The sequence below is a fragment of the Schistocerca serialis genome, chromosome 7 (genome assembly GCF_023864345.2).
Source record: "Schistocerca serialis cubense isolate TAMUIC-IGC-003099 chromosome 7, iqSchSeri2.2, whole genome shotgun sequence".
NCBI lineage: Eukaryota > Metazoa > Arthropoda > Insecta > Orthoptera > Acrididae > Schistocerca > Schistocerca serialis.
In genome coordinates this window covers 503,800,545-503,821,987 of record NC_064644.1, presented here as the reverse complement: position 1 = coordinate 503,821,987, position 21,443 = coordinate 503,800,545, and positions in this window count along the sequence as shown.

The window sequence follows — 21,443 nt, the reverse complement described above, 5'->3', positions numbered from 1 at the left end:
CTGCGGGGACATCAAACCCACATCCAGCGAATGCCGGATATTTGCCACACCGGACATTTGCCACACTTGCCCCTTCACCAGGTAGCTTGAGTAGCGATCCCTTAGGTAAGGGACGCCCTTCCTCGTAATTCTCTGTCCGCTTTCAAACCGCCGTCGCCACATCTTAGTCGATACAACCAGTACGTAAGGGACCTTCGACATCTTGGCGAAATACAGAGCTTCTTTTCCGAAATCGAAATATTTATAACTTTTGGGAAACGAAAGCAATACCGACGATTATGTCAGTATGTAATTAGTTCTGCCAAGTATATATATAGATACCTCTGTCTGTAGGATAGCTTCCTTTCACGCTTACTGATTGCGATAGAAACAGTCCATCGGCATGGGAGCAACAAGAAAGGAACGATGTAAACAGAATGCGAATGTACGCTAATCATTTCTTTTCGATCACTGCAGTTGTGCCTATTTTAATTACTACAACTGCATGCCCACAAGACAATAAGGAAAGAATAAATGGGAACGTGAATGTTTGAAAAGAAGAACGACATAATTCATATTAATTTACTCTCTAAAATCCGATATCCCTAGCGGCGAAATATTAGTTAATAAATTGCAGCGGGTCAATGTTCAAAACATGACTGAAAATACGTTCACTAAATAGAGATAAGAACATCTATGATTGACATGTCATCTAAAGTCGACGTACAATTTTAAAACGTTAGAAATAAGGAAATGAAGTAATACAGAATGCTATGTTTATAACGTACTTTGCCGGCCGAAGTGGCTGTGCGGTTAAAGGCGCTGCAGTCTGGAACCGCAAGACCGCTACGGTCGCAGGTTCGAATCCTGCCTCGGGCATGGATGTTTGTGATATCCTTAGGTTAGTTAGGTTTAACTAGTTCTAAGTTCTAGGGGACTAATGACATCAGCAGTTGAGTCCCATAGTGCTCAGAGCCATTTGAACCATTTGTAACGTACCTTGTTGTTCTACATTGTTTAGCTCTGGTATTTACAGGGTCACAGAGAAAGCATCTAAGTTTTGGAGGGGAAAGCCGTAATTGTAATGATCTGCACTACAACAGAAACAAGAAGTACAACTTAAGAAAAAATAATGTAATGTGTGTTTCAGCTCACAAGCGACACAGAAGCTGATGGTTCCTGTGACTTAGTATGGACAGAGGTTATATTCGACAACCGGACTAAATTAATAACTGGGTCCTTTTACCGCCCCCCGGTCTCAGATGAAACAGTTGCTGAACAGTTCAAAGAAAACTTGAGTCTCATCACGCTACTCATACAATTATAGCTGCAGTGACTTCAGTCCACCTTCTGTACTTTGACAAAAATACATTTTCAGATCCTATTGTAGACAGAAAACAACTTTTGTAATTGTTCTAAATGTTTTACTTAAATTATTTTGAACAATTAGTTCACGAGGCCATTCAAATTGAAAATGGTTACGAAAATACACTTGACCTCTTAGCCACAAATAATCCTGAGCATCACGACGTATACAGGGATTAGTGAACACACAGTCGTAGCGAGACTCAATTCTGTAACAAAGAAATTCACCAAAACTAAAGGCGTAATATAGCAGCTAATATAGTAATAAAAGCAGCTAAAAATTCGGTTCACATCTTTCTAAGAGCAGTCTCCAATCCTTCCAATCTATGTAAGTGAAGACCATATGTGGCTTAAGTTCAAAGAAATAGTATCAACAGCACTCAGAGATTCATACCAAATAATAAGAGACGGAACTGATCCCCCATGGTACACAAAACACGACAGAAAGCTGCTGCAGGAGCACCGAAAAAGGCACATATAATTTAGACGAACGCAAAATCTCCAAGACTGGCGAAGTTATACTGAGGCTCGAAATTTGGTGCAGATTTCAATGCGAGATGCATTTAATAGTTTCCACAACGAAAGTGTCTCTAGAAATGTGGCAGAAAATCCAAAGAGATTCTGGTCCTATGTTAAGTAAACCAGCGGGAAGGGTCAGTAAGTACCTTTACTGCGCGACATCGATGAGGAGGAGGAGGGGGAGACAAGGGACCCAACCCTTCGGAGCAGGTAAAGTCGTGGTAAATGTGCGGCGTGGCAAATGTCCGCACACCCATCCAGCATCGAGCTATGATTCGGATCCACGTCAGGCTTATTTTTTACCTTTTAGACGTCCGCTCCCTAGTTCTTGACGTTTATAAGCAGGACATCACTTTGTCACATGACTATAGCCTATCACATAGCAATGGGATCCATTAAACTGCATGCATATGTCTACTAACCATAACTGGTCATGTTAAATTCTTGTGCGGCGGTTTCCCGATTAAGTACACAGACGATGAGAACGTTGGTAAGATTTTGGTGCTGGTGCATCCGATAATCAAGCTGCTGCTGCTGTTGCTTATGCACGTGGTGCACGGTACCTTCAAAGGCATCATCCTGATGAGAATGCTTGTCTTTGCCTAAAGCAACACCAGCAGGAAACTGCAAATCTATGTGCACAAGTATTAGACAAAGGTTGTCCAAGGATTATACATACTCCACAAACAGAGGACGCGATTCTTGAATCCGTTCACCAGTCACCTCGGCGAAATACCCTTGATATTGCAGAACAGTTCCAAATATCTCAAAGACTTGTTATTAAAATTTTTCACGGTGAAGATCTGCAGTATATCATTACACGTTAACTCAAAACCAAAGGCCATAAAACCACATTCGATGAATACAGTTTTGTGAATCACTTTTGAATAAAGTGGAAGTTAACGAACACTTACAAATAACGTGATATCGACTGACAAATCTAGCTTAACTCGTGAAGGTATTTTCAACCTCCACAACAGCCATTATTGGTCGGAACAAAATCCACGTGTCACCTGCGAACGTGGCTTGCAGACACGCTTTGGTATAAATCTTTGGACTGGGATCGTGGAAGGTGTGCTGTTGGGCCTTTACCTATTGCCAGGCGAGTTTACCCCCACCCCAGATTTATGACTGGATTCAAGACATCCTTGCAGTTAGAAATCAACACGTCGCTCTAAACGGAACTAAATGGACGGATATAGAAGTAATTTCAGAAGAAGTACAAGGAAGTGTTTACAATATGCAGGGTGCCCCAAGAGTAATGGTGAATATTCAGGGATATTACAGGCACGATCATTCGAAGCAAAAAGCTCCAGTAATTATGGGTTCTAAAATGTATAACGTAAGAGCTACGAGCACTGTTCCATCTTCAAAATTGTGGGACACATCTCTTTAGAGGAAATGCTCGAGCTCTTAAGGTGCGCATTTTAGAAGCCATGTTTACTGGCCTTTTTTGCTTGTTTTGGTCCATGTTACTTCCTCCGAAAATATGGAAATCAAATAGCTGGGCGTAGAAGAGATTTATTTCGCAGTATCGAAGTTGGAAAAGTGCTCACAGCTCTTAAGGTACGCATTTGAGAGCCCATGTTTGCCAGACTTTTTTGATTTGAGTGAACATTCCTCTCATATCGCTGAATACTGACCATTCCTCTCGGGACACCCTGTATACAGGGTGGTCCATTGATCGTGACCGGACCAAACATCTCACGAAATAAGCTCTAAACGAGAAAACTACAAAGAACGAAACTTGTCTAGCTTGAAGGGGGAAATCAGATGGCGCTATGGTTGGCCCGCTAGATGGCGATGCCATAGGTGAAACGGATATCAACTGCGTTTTTTTTAAAAAATAGGAACCCCCATTTTTATTACATATTCGTGTAGTACGTAAAGAAATATGAATGTTTTACTTAGACCACTTTCTTCACTTTGTGGTAGATGGCGCTGTAATAGTCACAAACGTGTAAGTACGTGGTATCACGTAACATTCCGCCAGTGCGGACGGTATTTGCTTCGTGGTACATTACACGTGTTAAAATAGACCATTTACCAATTGCGGAAAAGGTCGATATTGTGTTGATGTATGGCTATTGTGATCAAAATGCCCAACGGCCGTGTGCCATGTATGCTGCTCGGTATCCTGGACGACATCATTCAAGTGTCCGGACCGTTCGCCGGATAGATACGTTATTTAAGGAAACAGGAAGTGTCAGCCACATGTGAAAAATCAACCACGACCTGCAGCAAATGATGATGCCCAAGTAGGTGTTTCAGCAGCTGTCACGGCTAATCCGCACGTCAGTAGCAGACAAAATGCGCGAGAATCGGGAATCTCAAAAATGTCGGTGTTGAGAATGCTATATCAACATCGATTGCACCCGTACCATATTCCTATGCACCAGGAATTGCATGGCGACGACTCTGAACGCCGTGTACAGTTCTACCACTGGGTCCAAGAGAAATTACGGGACGATGACAATCCTTTGCTCGCCTTCTATTTAGCAACGAAGCGTCATTCACGAACAGCGGTAACGTAAATCTGCATAATATGCACTATTGGGCAACGGAAAATCCACGATGGCTGCGACAAGTGGAACATCAGCGACCTTGGCGGGTTAATGTATGGCGCGGCATTATGGGAGGAAGGATAATTGGCCCCCATTTTATCGATGGCAATCGAAATGGTGCAATGTATGCTGGTTTCCTACGTAATGTCCTACCGATGTTACTACAAGATGTTTCGCTGCATGACAGAATGGGGATGTACTTCCAACATGATGGATGACCGGCACATAGCTCACATACGGTTGAAGCGGTATTGAACAGCATATTTCATGACAGGTGCATTGGTCGTGGAAGCACCATACCATGGCCCGCACGTTCACGGATCTGACGTCCCCGGATTTCTTTCTATGGGGAAAGTTGAATGATATTTACTGTCGTGATCCACCGACAACGCCTGACAACATGCGTCAGCGCATTGTCAATGCATGTGCGAACATTACGGAAGGCGAACTACTCGCTGTTGAGAGGAACGTCGTTACACGTATTCAGTCTAAGGCGCTGCAGTCGTGGACTGTGCGGTTGATCCCGGCGGAGGTTCGAGTCCTCCCAGTAGTGTGTAAGCTTAGGGACTGATGACCTTAACAGTTAAGTCCCATAAGATTTCACACACATTTGAACTTTTTTTTTTGTTACACGTATTGCCAAATGCACTGAGGTTTACGGACATCATTTTCAGCATTTATTGCATTAATGTGGTATTTACAGGTAATCACGCTGTAACAGCATGCGATCTCAGAAATGGTAAGTTATCAAACGTACATGTATCACATTGGAACAATCGAAATAAAATGTTCAACGTACCTCCGTTCTGTATTTTAATTTAAAAAACCTGCCTGTTACCAAATGTTCGTCTAAAATTGTGAGCCATATGTTTGTGACTATTACAGCGCCATCTATCACAAAGCGAAAAAGTGGTCTAACTAAAACATTCATATTTCTTTACATACTACACGAACACGTAATAAAAAATGCGGGTTATTTTTAGAAAAACGCAGTTGATATCCGTTTGACCTATGGCAGCGCCATCTAGCGGGCCAACCATAGCGCCATCTGGTTTCCCCCTTCAAGCTAGACGAGTTTCGTTTTTTTTAGTTTTTTTCGCTTGATGCTTATTTCTTGAGATATTTGGCCTGGTCGCTATCAGTGGACCACCCTGTATAAATAATCTGGTGGACAACGCTGGAAACTCCATGTGACTGTCCGCAGATGATGCCATTGTGTACCAGAAGGCAGCAACGGCAGAAACCTGTAGCGATGTGGAAGAAGAGCTGCTGAAGATTGATGAATGACGGAGGGGCCAGCAGTTGACACTAAATCTAACTATGCATATATAGGGCGTATCACAATTCGTGTTACACACTTCTGGAGGTTGTAGAGGGGACTTAGTAGATCAAGTTTTACGTAGCAACCCACGTCTGGAAACGTCATCCAACGACGCTACAGAGAGTCAAAATTACATGCGCCGGCGCCTGTTATTATATGTATGTATATACTGGGCGATTCCGTGATGATGTTACATATTTTCTAGGATAATAGAGAAGGGTAAATAGATCAATTTGAGGTGAGGGGTCTCTGTAACGGAAACGAACGAGTCGAAAGTTATAAGTGAAAACTTTTCTGATACCTCTGACAGTGGAATGGATGTAATGGAACTGTTGTTGCTAAGACAGCTTTCAGTGATGGTAGTATGGACCAAAACAACGAAAAAATGTCCAGTAAACATGGGCTCTAAAACGCATACCTGAGGAGGTATGGGCACTTATTCATCTACGCTATTGTGAAACACATTTCCCATATTCAATAAGTGCTCATAGCTCTTACGGTATGCAATTTAGAGCTCATGTTTACTAGATATTTTTTCTTGTTTTGGTCCACACTACCGCTCTGAAAGTTGCCTACCCCACACTCTCGCTAACAACGATACCAGTACATGTGTTCCACAGAACCTCTAGAACAACCTCTAGAAGAGTGTAACATGAATTATGAAATACGTTGTATAGGAAAAGAAATTCACTGCTGCACAACTTACACTATTGTTAACAAACTGCTAGAAACAGCAAGTACCGTAAAGTACTTAGAAGTAAACTTACGGAGCAACCTTAAGTGCAATAATGGTTCAAATGGCTCTGAGCGTTATGGGACTTAACATCTGTGGTCATCAGTCCCCTAGAACTTAGAACTACTTAAACCTAACTAACCTAAGGACATCACACACATCTATGCCCGAGGCAGGATTCGAACCTGCGACCGTAGCAGTCGCGCGGTTCCGGACTGCGCGCCTAGAACCGCTAGACCACCGCGGCCGACTAAGTTCAATAATTATACCGACATCTACATACATACTCCACAAGCCACCGAACAGTGAGTGGGCGGAGGGTGGACTGTACAACTACTAGTCATTTCCTTTCATGTTCCACTCGCAAACAGAACGAGGAAAAAACGACTATCTATATGCCTCCTTATGAGCCCTAATTTATCGTACCATATCTTCTTGTTCATTACGCGAAATGTATGTTGAAGGCAGTAGAGTCCTTCGGCAGTCAGCAAAAAATTCTGGTTCTCTAAATTTTCTCAACCGTCGGACCTATCCAGAACAAATCTAGCACCTCGCGTTTGAATTGCTTCATATCTTGCTTTGATCCGACCTGGTGCGTATTCCAAACACTCGAGCAGTACCCAAAAACAGGTTCTAAGAAACAACCAGTAGGAGAAGCAGATGCCAGACTGCGATTCATTGGACGAATCTTCAGAAAATGTATATCTTCCACGAAAGAGGTGGTTTACAAAATGCTTTCGCGGCCGGTTCTTGAGTAGTCCTATTACTCACCAGTCTGTGTCCTTTACTAGGTTGGATCAGTAGAAGAGATGGGCAAGAACCACCGTAGAGCGGCGTTTTTCGTTATAGGATTGGTTGGTCGGAGCGAGGGCGTTACGGAGATGCTCAACAAACGCCTGTGGCAGACGCTACAAGAGAGGCGTTGTGGATCACAAGAGGTTTACTGCTGAAATTACGATACATTGCGTTCGGGGGATAGTCGGCCAATGTATTACCTCCTCTCACACACGTCACGAAATAAGCATAACGAGAAAATTCGAGAAAGTAGAGCTAATACAGAGACTTATCCACAATCATTCTTCCTACCCACGATTAGCCAATGGAACAGTGAAAGGGAGATGAGACAGTTGTACGAAAAGTAGCCCGCCGTCATGTGGCTTGCGAAGTATGTGTGGATGAAGATACTGCTCAAGCGCCAGGGAGAAATCATTAGAATATCTCAAATACAAGCAGGCGCGGATACAAAGAGAGCGTCATTGGGCTTAAGACCCCCCCCCCCCCCCCCCACACACACACACAAAGAACAACTTATTAACGATGCATGTGTTATTAAGAAGAACGATGTAACTTTTCTTTGGACATGACTGTATGTCCTAAGGGGCAGGCACTGCGGCCTCTACAGCCATCATGAAATGTATTCGGCGTTGGGAGTACAAACAACTACCAGCTGTATAAGGGAATGACGACAGTGAAAATCACATAATGTGTGTACGAGTACATGTGGAAGCTTGGGTCTGGCTGTGAGTCGTGCATGGTTAGCCCTTTGTGTACAGCAGGAAATCCGGGTTCTAATTCCGGTCTGACAGAAATTTTCATTGTACTCATTACATTATACAGCTGATGGTGCCTCGCATTTGCAGTTGCGAATACATGTCACGTATTTCATAATGCATGTAGTCGGCACAGTACCTATTCCTTCGGACATACATGGATGTCCAAAGAACAATTGTATTGTTATTCTTACAACCACAGGCACTGCATTTTCGTATTTAACAAACCTATATCAGGCACCACCTGTCCTACCTCTGCGGGGATTACGTAACGTCTACAAGTACTAGTTGTGACGCAGGACCGACGACATGGAAGTTTGGGTCTAGCCGTGAGTCGCGTACTAACAGCCAAACCGCTCGCGTAAGAACAGAAAGAAAGCTAGTATTCCGCGTGCCGACTCGTCGCACTGTACAACGCAGGTAGAGCGCGTATGGGTGTACACAGTTAACGCTGGTTTGACCGCTAACAAGGGGAGGCCGCCAATTGTGAAATTCAGATTCGATTCATACTGCGCATAAGAAAAGCTCATGGCAAGAGGTGTAATGTGGCAAAGCACCAAGATGCACTTCTCAGCCGTTGTCGAGAAAATCGACAGCTAAAAGAAACCGCTGCGGTGAAATACTCTCTACGATTAATAGTTTTCTACAGCATCGTGGCGCAGCGGTAAGCGCTCGGGTTCGCAATCCGAAGGTCGTCGGATCGAGTCTCGCGCCATGCAATTTCGTTTATTATTAGTTTTTTGTAATTCAAATATATATACTATTAATGAATTGCTTATGCATACTGGTGAAGGCGGATCGCTCTCGAATTGTACCGCCTCCATTTTTCCGTTTTTTTAACAGGGTGTACCAAAGCTCTCCCGTCCGCACTGATTTTCGACGATGTTATAAGTTGCGCTAGGGACCGCATCTACCTTCTTTCGAAGTTAGCAGGCAACTACGCTGTTATGCGGCGGCTCGTTTCGGCCCATTCAACATCTGTCCTTCAAGTGTAACGAGCGAGTAACGGAGATTATATTTCATACATGCCGCAGCAAATTTGTGTTCGTGGGGTCTCTATTCTAATTCTAACGTTTGACTTACGCTACACGTATTCGTTTCGGAATACCGTTTCTACGTCTTCCGTTAACTATACGTGGTTAACATTATGAAGACAATTAATAACATTTGTGAAATACAACTTTGTTTGCGGAAAACATAATGATGTTCGAAGTCGCCAGTTTTTGCACGACAAACGACTTTCAACAACTTATTATGTGCATAATTGTTGCAACTGATTTCCGGGAATTATATATGAATTACAAGAAACAAATACATAAAAGGGTTGCATGGCGCGAGATTCGATCCGGCGACCTTCGGATTACGGACCCGAGCGCTTACCGCTGCGCCACGACGCTGTAGAAAATTATTAATCGTAGAGAGTATTTCACGGCAACGGTTTCTTTTGACTGTCGATTTTCTCGACAACGGCTGAGAAGTGCATCTTGGTGCTTTGCCACATTACACCTCTGACCATGAGCTTTTCTTATGCGCAGTATGAATCGAATCTGAATTTCACAATTGGCGGCCTCCCCTTGTAAGTCAAATGCAGCTGTGCCACTGCTGATGGAGCGTCAGAAGTGCTCCGTTAGCTCTGTAGTCTTTCTTACCCGATTTTACAGATATTATTCTTCAAAAAAATTTGATTTTTAATTTGCGTATAACTGTATATCTCAGCTTCATGGTGACGTGCCCATCATCTCGCAAATGACCATACTAATTATCATTTAAGTAAGTCGCTGTGTGAAATTCGGGAAAGTTTGCAATGAAAAATATGGGTCGCTATGATTCTGCGTTTGGTGCTTATTACACCATATGTCACTTGTGACATTTAGCGTCCGCAGCTCGTGGTCGTGTGGTAGCGTTCTCGCTTCCCGCGCCCGGGTTCCCGGGTTAGATTCCCGGCGGGGTCAGGGATTTTCTCTGCCTCGTGATGACTGAGTGTTGTGTGATGACCTTAATTAGGTTTAAGTAGTTCTAAGTTCTAGGGGACTGATGAACGTAGATGTTAAGTCCCATAGTGCTCAGAGCCATTTGACATTTAGCCAAGATATTGAATTTTTCTTTAGACTCGGGAGGTCTCTGTCCGTCTCCAGTCTCGAGAAAATGGAAATTATGTAGCACGTACACTTCGACCGTACAAACGCGAGAATGAAATATTCGTAACATACCTCATATCTCCTAAACCGTTCGAAATAGCGATACGAGATTTTGGCAAGTGATACCACGCATAGAGAGAGTATTTTGCTATTTGGTTAACATAAATCGGAATCTAAGGAGAAATTCGGTCAACAATTACCAAGAAGTATATCCCCGATAAGAAAATGAAGCGTAATTTCTTCACTTATGCTGTTGCAAAGCTCCACAGCAAATCTCGTTTCATCACCTAGCGCTGGCCCTTAAAAATTACGTTGTTTCATTACTTTACGAACCGCTTCAGACTACTTATTACGGCTGAAACGGATTATAAATATATGTAATCTATTTTTAACACATTAAAAAATAATTGTGGTTGAGAAGTTCACCATTTCACTCTGAATGGTAATAGGAACAGAAATATGGTACACTATTTGCTGCGAATTACTTTCGTATTTACAAGTTGAAAAACACGGAGAGAACCATTCATTTTTGGAACACAACCTACGACCAGCTTAGAGACAGAAGTGATGACACTTTCTGCAGGACCTGACCATCATTTTACAGGACAATGCTCAAGCACGTACAGTGCAGGCTGTTACTGATTTGTTTGACTGATGGGGCTGTTCAGTGCTGTACCACTTACTGCACTCCCCTGACTTAAGCCCTCGTGAGTTCAACTCGATTTCTAAAGGAAGGAAACACGTCACGGCATTCGCTTCAGAACTGCTACAAATTCGTCGGGCAATAGACCACGCCGTTCGAGCTGTCAACACAACTGGCACTGCACGACTTCCACATCGCTAGCAACGGGTTATACACAATGCTGGTGACTACTTTTAAGGTCAGTAAAACTTTGAAACACGTATCTATTTTGTACGAGCTGTTAATAAATAGTTGCCACTGTTAAAGTTCCAAGCATTGCATATGTAGCAGCATGACAAGAGCTCAGCTTAAGCAACACTTCATTTTCATTTAATGGGTATGATCTACACAGCAAGCTGCGAAAAGCGAGTTATCATAACGGTAAGAAAAAGACACGATGAAATGAACATGAACCACAAACAAAGCTGGCACAACCAGATCAGTGTAGAACACAGATAGGAGAATAACAAACAGTACACACTTAGATGTAAAGCTATGAATGTGAAGACGTCTCTAACTAAAAGGAAGGAATAAGGAAAGAAAATTTAAAGAATCTTCTCTATTCTATATTTATCTATCGTATATCTTTTTATTAATATTATTAATATTTGTATTAATATTTGAAACTACCAGTTGATAATTGGAGCAAAGTTGCGCTCCGAGTCTCGTGGAAATGAAATCCACCCCGCCACACCCAGTAAACTCGCAGTAAAAACAGAAATTCACATCTAAAATCTGAGACGATTCTGTGAGCTTAACGTCTGAGAACTTAACGTTGAAATTTTGTTGCGAAAGTAGCCAAACAATTTAGCAAACCGCATTTTCGATGGGGAAAATGTGTACTGTAACTTCACAAGGCGTGCTTTCCAGATGACCTACATATACACAAGATTCCATTTCAGTATGCTGGAATCCCAAGGCAGTCTCACGTAATCCATTTTTGCTTATGCCCTGAGTATCACTGAGAGGGAGCAATACCTCAAATAACTGTCGTGTAAATACAGTAATAAATTGTAAAAAAGTGTGGTGCAGCTAGTGATGTTCTCAAACAAGTAAGGATTGTGCTCATGAGGAAGAACTGTATGAAGCAAGACTGTTACGAAGTTAAATTAAAAAAAAAAAAAAAAGACTAGAAATGGGGAGACTACATTCGAGCAGTTTTAGTGTAGTAAAGGGGAAACTGTGGTATAACACAGCAGTGGTTTGTTGGTTGATTTGGGGGAAGGAACCAAACAGCGAGGTCATCAGTCCCATTGGATTAGCAAAGGTTGGGGAAGGAAGTCGGCCATGCCGTTTGAAAGAAACCATCCCGGCATCTGCCTGAAGCGATTTAGGGAAATCACAGAAAATCTAAATCAAGATGATCAGATGCGGGTTTGAACTGTCGTCCTCCTGAATGCGAGTCCAGTGTGCTAACCACTGTGCCACCTCACTCAGTCTGTGGTTTGGCCCAGAATTGTTATGTTAGTGGTGTGGGGGGGTGTAGTACACCACATGTAGTTTTTTTCTATATATTTTGAATATTTTAACATTGAAATCAGTGGTTTAATCAATTGTAAGTTATTACTACTACTAGTATTATTGTATATTATTAATATATAGTTACAATAATAAAAATTTATGTATTAATTACTGGTCACATAAGAGTTGTGAATTTTGAGTTATACAATACTGACAATTTTTACGTGCAAAGCTATTGTACTGAAATGACTGAATACATCAGATTAACAACAAAGATCGATGTAATGTATGAAAACATTAAACTCTAAATTATGTGTCATACATTTGCTTGTTATTGATTACAAGGCTGCACTCAACAAAATATGTTTTTGGTGTAGACAGTACCATAACACACTCATTACGCAAATAAAATAAAATAAAATTCATGACTCATCTCCTTACTGACACACTCATCACACATTATTATGAAATGGTCCATACATAAATATCTGACACATCTCTTGCAAGTATATTTTCTTTCTCAGTCTTCATTCCTTGGACATTTGACACAATTACTTTGTTTTTTTCTGAATTTTGTTGCAAGGTCCTTGAGGTAAAGATTCTATTGAATGTCATCGGACACTTGCAGTGAGTTCTGTAGGGAGATTCAAATTTTGTCTCTGATTCACTTGGCTCCTAATATGCTGAAGAGACAAATTCCTCAAGAACTTGTAAGAAGGCTGTTTATGTTTTCTTATTGGCAACTTTACGTAGCTTTGCTGTGTACAGTCTGTGGCTAGTTTGCATTGTTGTCTGCCATTGTAGTGTTGGGCAGCGGCAGCTGGATGTTAACAGCGCGTAGCATTGCGAAGTTGGAGGTGAGCCGCCAGCAGTGGTGGATGTGGGGAGAGAAATGCTAACCTTGAGAAAAAATTTAGCATTCCTTACCGACGTATACAACATGATAATTGCATTCAAATCAAACTGTGAGTACTATGAAGAGTAAAGGATAGCACCACACTTCACATGTAAAACCGTTTATTGTAAGGTAATCTGTTATTTAACTTAGTCTTTGCTATAAAACTTTTCACTTTACATTACTAGTATGCTTGTCAGACTTAGAATCGGTTAACGTGCAACAATGTTTGAAGTTAAATATCCAGGCAAGAACCAAGAGAACTTATTGAAACAGAAATTACGAATGCATTATTATTGTGAACAGACATCACAGTGTTATTGTGTGTGTACATTCTTGCTTGTTAGTTACACGATTACGTTACGACTATAAGGCTTACATACTTAGAACATATACTGGTACTGCTAATGAGATTTTAATGCAACATTTTGGTTTACTTGAAAATACATTCTGGATTTAAAGTACTTTCTATGAGATACCAGATGACACAGTGGTTATTTTATGTGACAGCTACACGATTTTATCACGACGCTACTAATGAGTGACAATTTACAATGTTGCTTTTGCGGTGTTTCTGTTTTATATCTGCACAGTTTTTCTGAATTATTCTGGAAAGTAAAACACGTTTTAGTAGTAACTTTTGTGGTATAGCTACAATGAGACAGCCTTTTCTGTAGCACAACAATACGTTACATTATAGTACTTTCTTGATCACAGTCAGGTACGTAATAACTACAATATCTATACGCAAAGATTTTCACTTTTGTTTATGATGAGGTAAGTACATTGACTTCTGCAGAACTTAGCTTTCGGAGGACGATAACTACGACATTTCCACAGAGATTATGTTGCGACAAGATGCACAGTTTAGCGCTACAGTACACGTATTTGAGTGATTAATCTTATACTTAAAACATTTATTTTTAAAGATTTTTGAATTACAAAGAAAGTTTTCCGTAATACATTTCATTCCATTGCTGTAATTTATAACACCTGAGGGTATAATTACATTAATCCTCAGGGGGGTACACACCTACTTTGTGTACCATGTGTATGGCAAGCACAAGGAGCCCTAGCTAATATAGTATTTGCTTATACAACTTTACACATCGGTACCATATTTCTCTAACACAGAATTACACAGCTATCTGATCATTTAACTGAAAGAGACAAATATTTATTTTACTACATCAGTGACAGATGTTTACGTAGTTACACAGTTGGATAACTTCACACTTACGAAATTGTATTTTGTCTGTACTTTGTGAACTGTTCATATTTTTTCAGAACCATTGTGATACTACGACAGCTTTGAATGATGTATTTGGTACGAGATCATGATTTTTAAAGTACGTTTGAGGTAGATGACACTATTGAAATGAGCAGAGAATTTTTTAAGGTTTTGAAGGTGGTGGTGGTTAGTGTTTAACGTCCCGTCGACAACGAAGTCATTAGAGACGGAGCGCAAGCTCGGGTTAGGGAAGGATTGGGATGGAAATCGGCCGTGCCCTTTCGAAGGAACCATCCCGGCATTTGCCTGAAACAATTTAGGGAAATCACGGAAAACCTAAATCAGGATGGCCGGAGACGGGATTGAACCGTCGTCCTCCCGAATGCGAGTCCAGTGTGCTAACCACTGCGCCACCTTGCTCGGTAAGGTTTTGAAATTATTGGAGGAAGCTACGACGATTTTGAGAGTTGACTGAGGTGTTATGATGTTATTGTTACGATGACTATGTGTATTATGCTGTTGCGATATGTTTATGATCAATAAGCTGATGCTATATGAGTTATTTGAGTATGCTACGTATCTGTTATGATGAAATATTGAAGAAGTGTCGACGAATAAGGTAAGGAATAACGAGTAGTGGTTAGGGACTCTGGTTTGTGAAAAAGGTTGTTGGAAACCAAGAATGGTACTTTAAGAGTTATGAAATGTATGTAAATGCGTGAATGTATTACAATGCCGACGAAAATTTTTTTGGACTCTGTTATATCAATAGGATTTTGTTTCTACGGATTTGTAACGCAAATTCTTGACCTGTGAAATATTTTATATGAGACTGTCACTGTAGCGGAAACTGCTGTCGTAAATATTTCCTTAAGAAAGTTAAGTGACCACCTGCACGTAATGCGTCGTGGGCACCCAGCTGTGTCAGACGCCTGGAGAAAAAGCCATTAGTGCGTGCCTTTTCAGAGGCACAGGTAGAAAAAAAAAAGGGAGGCCATTATCCTCGCTATTGACATTCCTTTGTAGAAAGCACCGCAAATACGACACGCTCATTACTTGGAAAGATACTTACATCTGCACACCTGATTATGACAAGCGTCTTTCTCGAGAATTGAGAGAATTTTTACTGCCTTATGAAATGCCATATGGCTAATGAATGATGTTTCATGCCGCCCTTTGTACATATTTGCTCATTTTCTTTAATATCTAGTTTCTAGCTGCACTGCAGCATTGGTTAAAATAAAATTTAATAATTGTACTAATATAGTTATTTTATGCCTACAGATCCAGTCAATAAGAAATTTATGATCTACTTCCAAGAAAACGAGGGCACATAAATAGACATTTCCCTTCACAGGAATTGCATAAATAATTTCTTTATGATTTGTAACTTATCTGCTAGTGTAAGTTCTCATGATGCATCACACTAGTGTTAAGATGTGACATAGGTATTAGACATGGCCATTTTTAGTGTAATATTTTTCTGCTTGAGCTATGTCATGTTCAGATATAAGTTTCTGCATTAGCTGCTGCTGTTTGCCAGGCATAGTGCTACTAAATTTCACTTTGTATTATTCTTTTAAGCCGGTTTTACTACTGATTTATTTTTCTTGTTTGCTGCTCATTGCCTTATATTAGTTGTAATTACTGTAGCTTGCTTTGCCATTTGAATATTTTGTCATTGCTGTTTGTGTTAATTGTTTTGTGCTGCTGCATTGCCTCGTCCCTTAGTTTAGCATCTGAGCTCAGTAGATTTAAGTTAGCTTAAGAGGGGGTAGCCTATAAGAGAATGAGTTGCGATGAATTTGAAGAAATGCACTGAGAGGCTGTACAAGAAAAGTACAGAAAGCAGGTATAGATAGGACTTTTGGAGATAATGAGGAATGAAGGGAGATCTCCGAGAAGTAAAGAAAGTTTTGTTTGCAAAATACTGCAGTAAAACAAACCCTGTCCTTTCCTTGTATTATTCCGCTATATGTTTGTGTACCCTTGTGTATTTATGTTTTTCCTGTATTTATATGTTTATCTGATAAGATTTATGTTGTAGAATTTTTCTAATACTAAGCTACATTCACTTTGATGAAGAATACTGTTATTCTCAAATATAATTGGCATTAATAATATGTTATGTACCTTGTAAATATGCTTAGACATTATTTATTCTGTTTTGTTTTAATGCTCATGTGTGAAGTTGATGTTTCAATAACTATTCTGATCTTTTATGTATGTACTTATCTCATAATTCCTGTAACATTGATGTATATGTTATTTCGATTCTTCTGTAAAGCCGGCATTACTACAAATGTTATCTGTATTATTATGTTTTTAATCATGTTTTCTGTATCTTTGTAATTGTATTCTCATGTTATAAAATTGTAATTGTCACCATTCATCATATTATTAACTTGTAAGTTACATTTCACTGCACACGTTTCTGTTGGTCATAGTATATGGACAATATGTGAGAAGTAGGGACTGTTAGTGTTTGCACGTGTGTTAATAATTCAGCAAGGGACTGGATAACAGCATTGTTGGTTCTAAGGTCAATTCCAAAAACTTTGTGAGTGCACAAGTGGTGGTTATGGACTTGCTATATTATCCGCAAGACTCTTCAATGGTGATTGTGCACCTGCACAGTCACAACAGATGGCTGCTGGCCATCTCTACAAGGACTACAGTGAGTCTGCATCTTTGATGACCCACTAATACCATTATTTCCACAAGGACTACAGTGGGTCTACACCTTTGCTGACTCACTAATACCATTATTTCTACAAGGACTGCAGTGGGTCTGCACCTCTGGTGGCCCACCAATACCGTAGTCTCTACCAGGACTACAGTAGGTCTGCTCTGTGATGACCTACCTACCAATATTCTTAAAAACGTCGAATGACTCTGCTGTGGGTTTGCTCTGTTGTGGCCCATTACCTGTCTGCATGTCAAGAGTCAGCACTGTCTTTTCGTTGGAAGGACAACGCTACTTCTTCAAGACTGCATGGAAATCCACTACTTCCGTGTGCATTTTCTTCTACTGCTCAGACTTTGAGAAAAACACTGCTATTTTACTGTGATGAACGATCAGGACTGTCTTTATCGACTGTGAGAAAATTTTAGCTTTTGACCAACATTGTATCAATAAGTGTGTGCATTTGATTTCTTTGTTATTGTAATTATGAAAAATTTTATCAAATCATTATTGGCCACTGTCCAAAACAATTTGTAAAATTTTTTGTGGGGAGCATGGGGGCTATGTAAGAAGGCTGTTTATGTTTTCTTATTGGCAACTTTACGTAGCTGTGCTGTGTACAGTCTGTGGCTAGTTTTCATTGTTGTCTGCCATTGTAGTGTTGGCCAGCGGCAGCTGGATGTTAACAGCGCGTAGCGTTGTGCAGTTGGAGGTGAGCCGCCAGCAGTGGTGGATGTGGGGAGAGAGATGGCGGAGTTCTGAAATTTGTAACACTGGTTGTCATGATCTGCTGTATATATTATGACCTATGAACACTAGTAAGGTAAATACATTGTTTGTTCTCTATCTAAATCTTTCATTTGCTAACTATGCATATCAGTAGTTAGTGCCTTCCGTAGTTTGAATCTTTTATTTAGCTGGCAGTAGTGGCGCTCGCTGTACTGCAGTAGTTCGAGTAACGAAGATTTTTGTGAGGTAAGTGATTTGTGAAAGGTATAGATTAATGTTAGTCAGGGCCTTTCTTTTGTAGGGATTTTTGAAAGTCAGATTGCGTTGCGCTGAAAATATTGTGTGTCAGGTTTCAGCACAGTCATGTATAAATTTTTCAAAGGGGACGTTTCAAACTTCCAACATATATATTTCGTTATTGTATTAAAATCATAAATTATTTGAGCATTAATTCCTGACACATTCATTAGAGCAAAGAACAAGGTCAGTGGCCACTGCCTACAATTTCTTGATTTATCATATGAGGCAGAAAGTTAATTTACAACATCAACACCACATTTTGTAATATTGTAGAAATTATTGATTGCCGGCTGAGTCCTGTCACCTGTGGAATCATCAATGGCAGCATCATGGTGCACTGTTGACATGAGTAATACCACTTTATTCTTTTTGCGAATATACAAAACCAAAGTTTTGCCCTCATGAAAACCGAAAATGTTGGAATGAACTCTTCATCCTTGTGTGTTTACGAATGATGGTGGAATCTCTCTCTTGTTTTCCCATGTTGTACCAGCCGTTGTAAGTTTATGTTCCTTTAGAGGTTTGGAGGCAAGGCCGCAACTTGTGAACAACGTATCTGTCATAACATTCCTACCAGAACCCGAAATTAGTTGTATAAATCGTTCCACTAAGACTTCTGTTTTATTGATAGCTCTGAAAGTCCCGCCTGGCTGCTGACCTACATTAACTTGTAAGTTCATGGTGTAACACACCCTGGCAACCACGCAACACTTCTAATTTTTCGTCTAGTGTGACATATTCACTGACGGAGAAATGTTTCTTACAGTTACCCACGGCCTGGGTAAGAATATCTCTAATTGGAGCCAATTTGTCTACTTCTTTTCTGGCTGCTCGAGTACCTTGGTCATCAAAGCTAAGGCACTGCAAGAGTAATCGGAATCTTTGGAAGGGCATAGTTGCCCGAAAAATCTCTATACCAGTTGCATCAGATGCCCAAAGATCTTCCAAATTCAACCTTCTTGCCTTTTGTGTCCCTGATAAGTACTGGAGCCCATGTACTACCACCACTTCATGTTTCGTTGCAGGTTTTAGTAGGTGTTCTTGTGAATACTTCCCTTTCTGACTCTCTATGCGCTTATTTATACACAAAACAATTTGTTCAAAAACATCAGGGCATACGAAGAGACTGAAATATCCTAATAGTGTAGCACATTGCTTGGTATCACCAACGATACCTGGAAGGTGGATAATAATACTGCGCGACCTTGTTCTAACATTTGATCGTGGGAATTCTCTACATCATTTAGTAGTTTCGTCTTTTCCATCACTGACCTCATCTTTATAATTTTCATATTCTTCCTGCTCTGATTATGTGTCGTGGTCACTTACACTAACAGCATTTTCTTCATCATCGGAATCGATAGGCCTCTCGTCAAGTACATCACCAATCAACGCTCGTAGTTGGTCTGTTACAATATTTGCTAATAATAATTATACGATTAAATGTTTTATCTTACGGAAAGACGTTCATATCTTCACTTTTCTTCTTGCGGGAAAATAGTGTGTGTTGGGGTTTTACAAACCCCAATCTGCTCCAAATTGTTTCAATAGCACCTCATGAAGACCTGTTCACAATTAAAGTTATGGAAACTCACTTGTATTCCTCTACGGACATCTCGCGTCAGCTACCTGGAACAACAAATCAGGTCGACGTGACATCTAGCGATTATCAACAGAAATTCGTTGTATGGGGTGCACCACACCCCTACACACCATTGCTTGGTTAAGAAAGTTTTGTTCCCGTTGCGAACGGGAAGTTGTTCCGGACTTGCAACGGTGGGCAGTAAAGGTATCCAAATGCAGCATGGCGCATACAAATGAAGATTAAGCTGTGTTACTTACTGGAATATAGTAGTAAGGAAGGGACTCTCGACTTCTTTAACACCCTTGTTACTCTTCTCTGCGTTTGGAAGAGCCTGGGGCACGTAAAACCACGATGAAAGAAAACACTAGGCACCTACGCTCGTGACAGACGTACAGTTATATAGGACGCTACATCGATCGACTGTGGTGGATAAAAAACCCAATTGCCGAGCTGTGGACCGTAAGTTGCATTATACACCCATGTACGTGCCAGCATTCTTGCCGCCCGACGAACGTAGGGACAAGGTGAATTTTAAAATCTGAAGCGCAAAGACACTTATGCAAGTGCGTATTGAGGGTTTCTGGAGAAAAGAATAAATGTACCCCCAGTAAAAGCTCGTGAGTTAACACAAAAGAAGAAATCTCGAGACTTTCCAGACCTAAGATTACTGAGAATGAAATGATGATTTAATAGTGATTTAAAAGTGAACGAAGGAAATATGACACACAACAAATACAGAAAATACAAGATGAATTTTCTAAGAATAATACACGCAATTTCTTTCAAACATTCAGAACTACAATAACAAGATATAAACCACCGACACTCTGCTTCAAAGATGAAAAAGGAAATCTGATCACCAGCGTGGAACAAAATTGCCAACACCTAGCGAACTACTTTGAAACGCTGCTAAGCTGCAAAAGACCTGATGAAACCTTGACATTTGAGAAGCCTAAGAATAAGCTACCAGACTCTGAACCACCTAATAAAGAAGAAATTAAAGAGATCTTGAAAGGATTGAAAAACAATAAAGCATCTGGTAAAGATTCGTTAGTCGCGGAACTACTGAAATACGCAGGAGAAAACTTAATAAATAATTTCGAGGCGCTGTTTGAAGAGATTTGGAATACAGAGAAGATTCCGGAGGAATGGAAGACGGCATTGATTCATCCGTTACATAAGAAGGGTGCCAAGACAAATGCAAATAACTACAGAGGTATCTCATTGTTATCAGTGGCCTATAAGATCCTATCCAAGGCACTACAAAACAGGATTGAAAATCAGGTAGAGAAAGAACTGGGTGAATATCAGGCTGGGTTTAGAAAAGGAAGATCATGCAGTGAACAGATATTCAGTCTACTCTCCATAATACAACTTCGCGCACGCACATCGAAAAATCTAGTAATTACATTCATAGACTTCAAAAAAGCATATGATTCTATTGATAGACCAACTCTGATTAACACATTAGAAGAATTTGGGATTGATGATAAAAGCAGAAGTCTAATCCAGGAAACCCTTACGGGAACAAAATCGCAAGTGAAGTTTTTGGGTAGATTGTCACAACCGTTTGTAATTGGAACAGGTGTTAGACAAGGGGATGGGCTCTCCCCGTTGTTGTTTAACATTGTCCTTGAAAAAGTGGTCAGGGAATGGAGAAAGAAGATGGCAGAAGCCGGAGTGAAAAATGGGATAACGTTAGGAA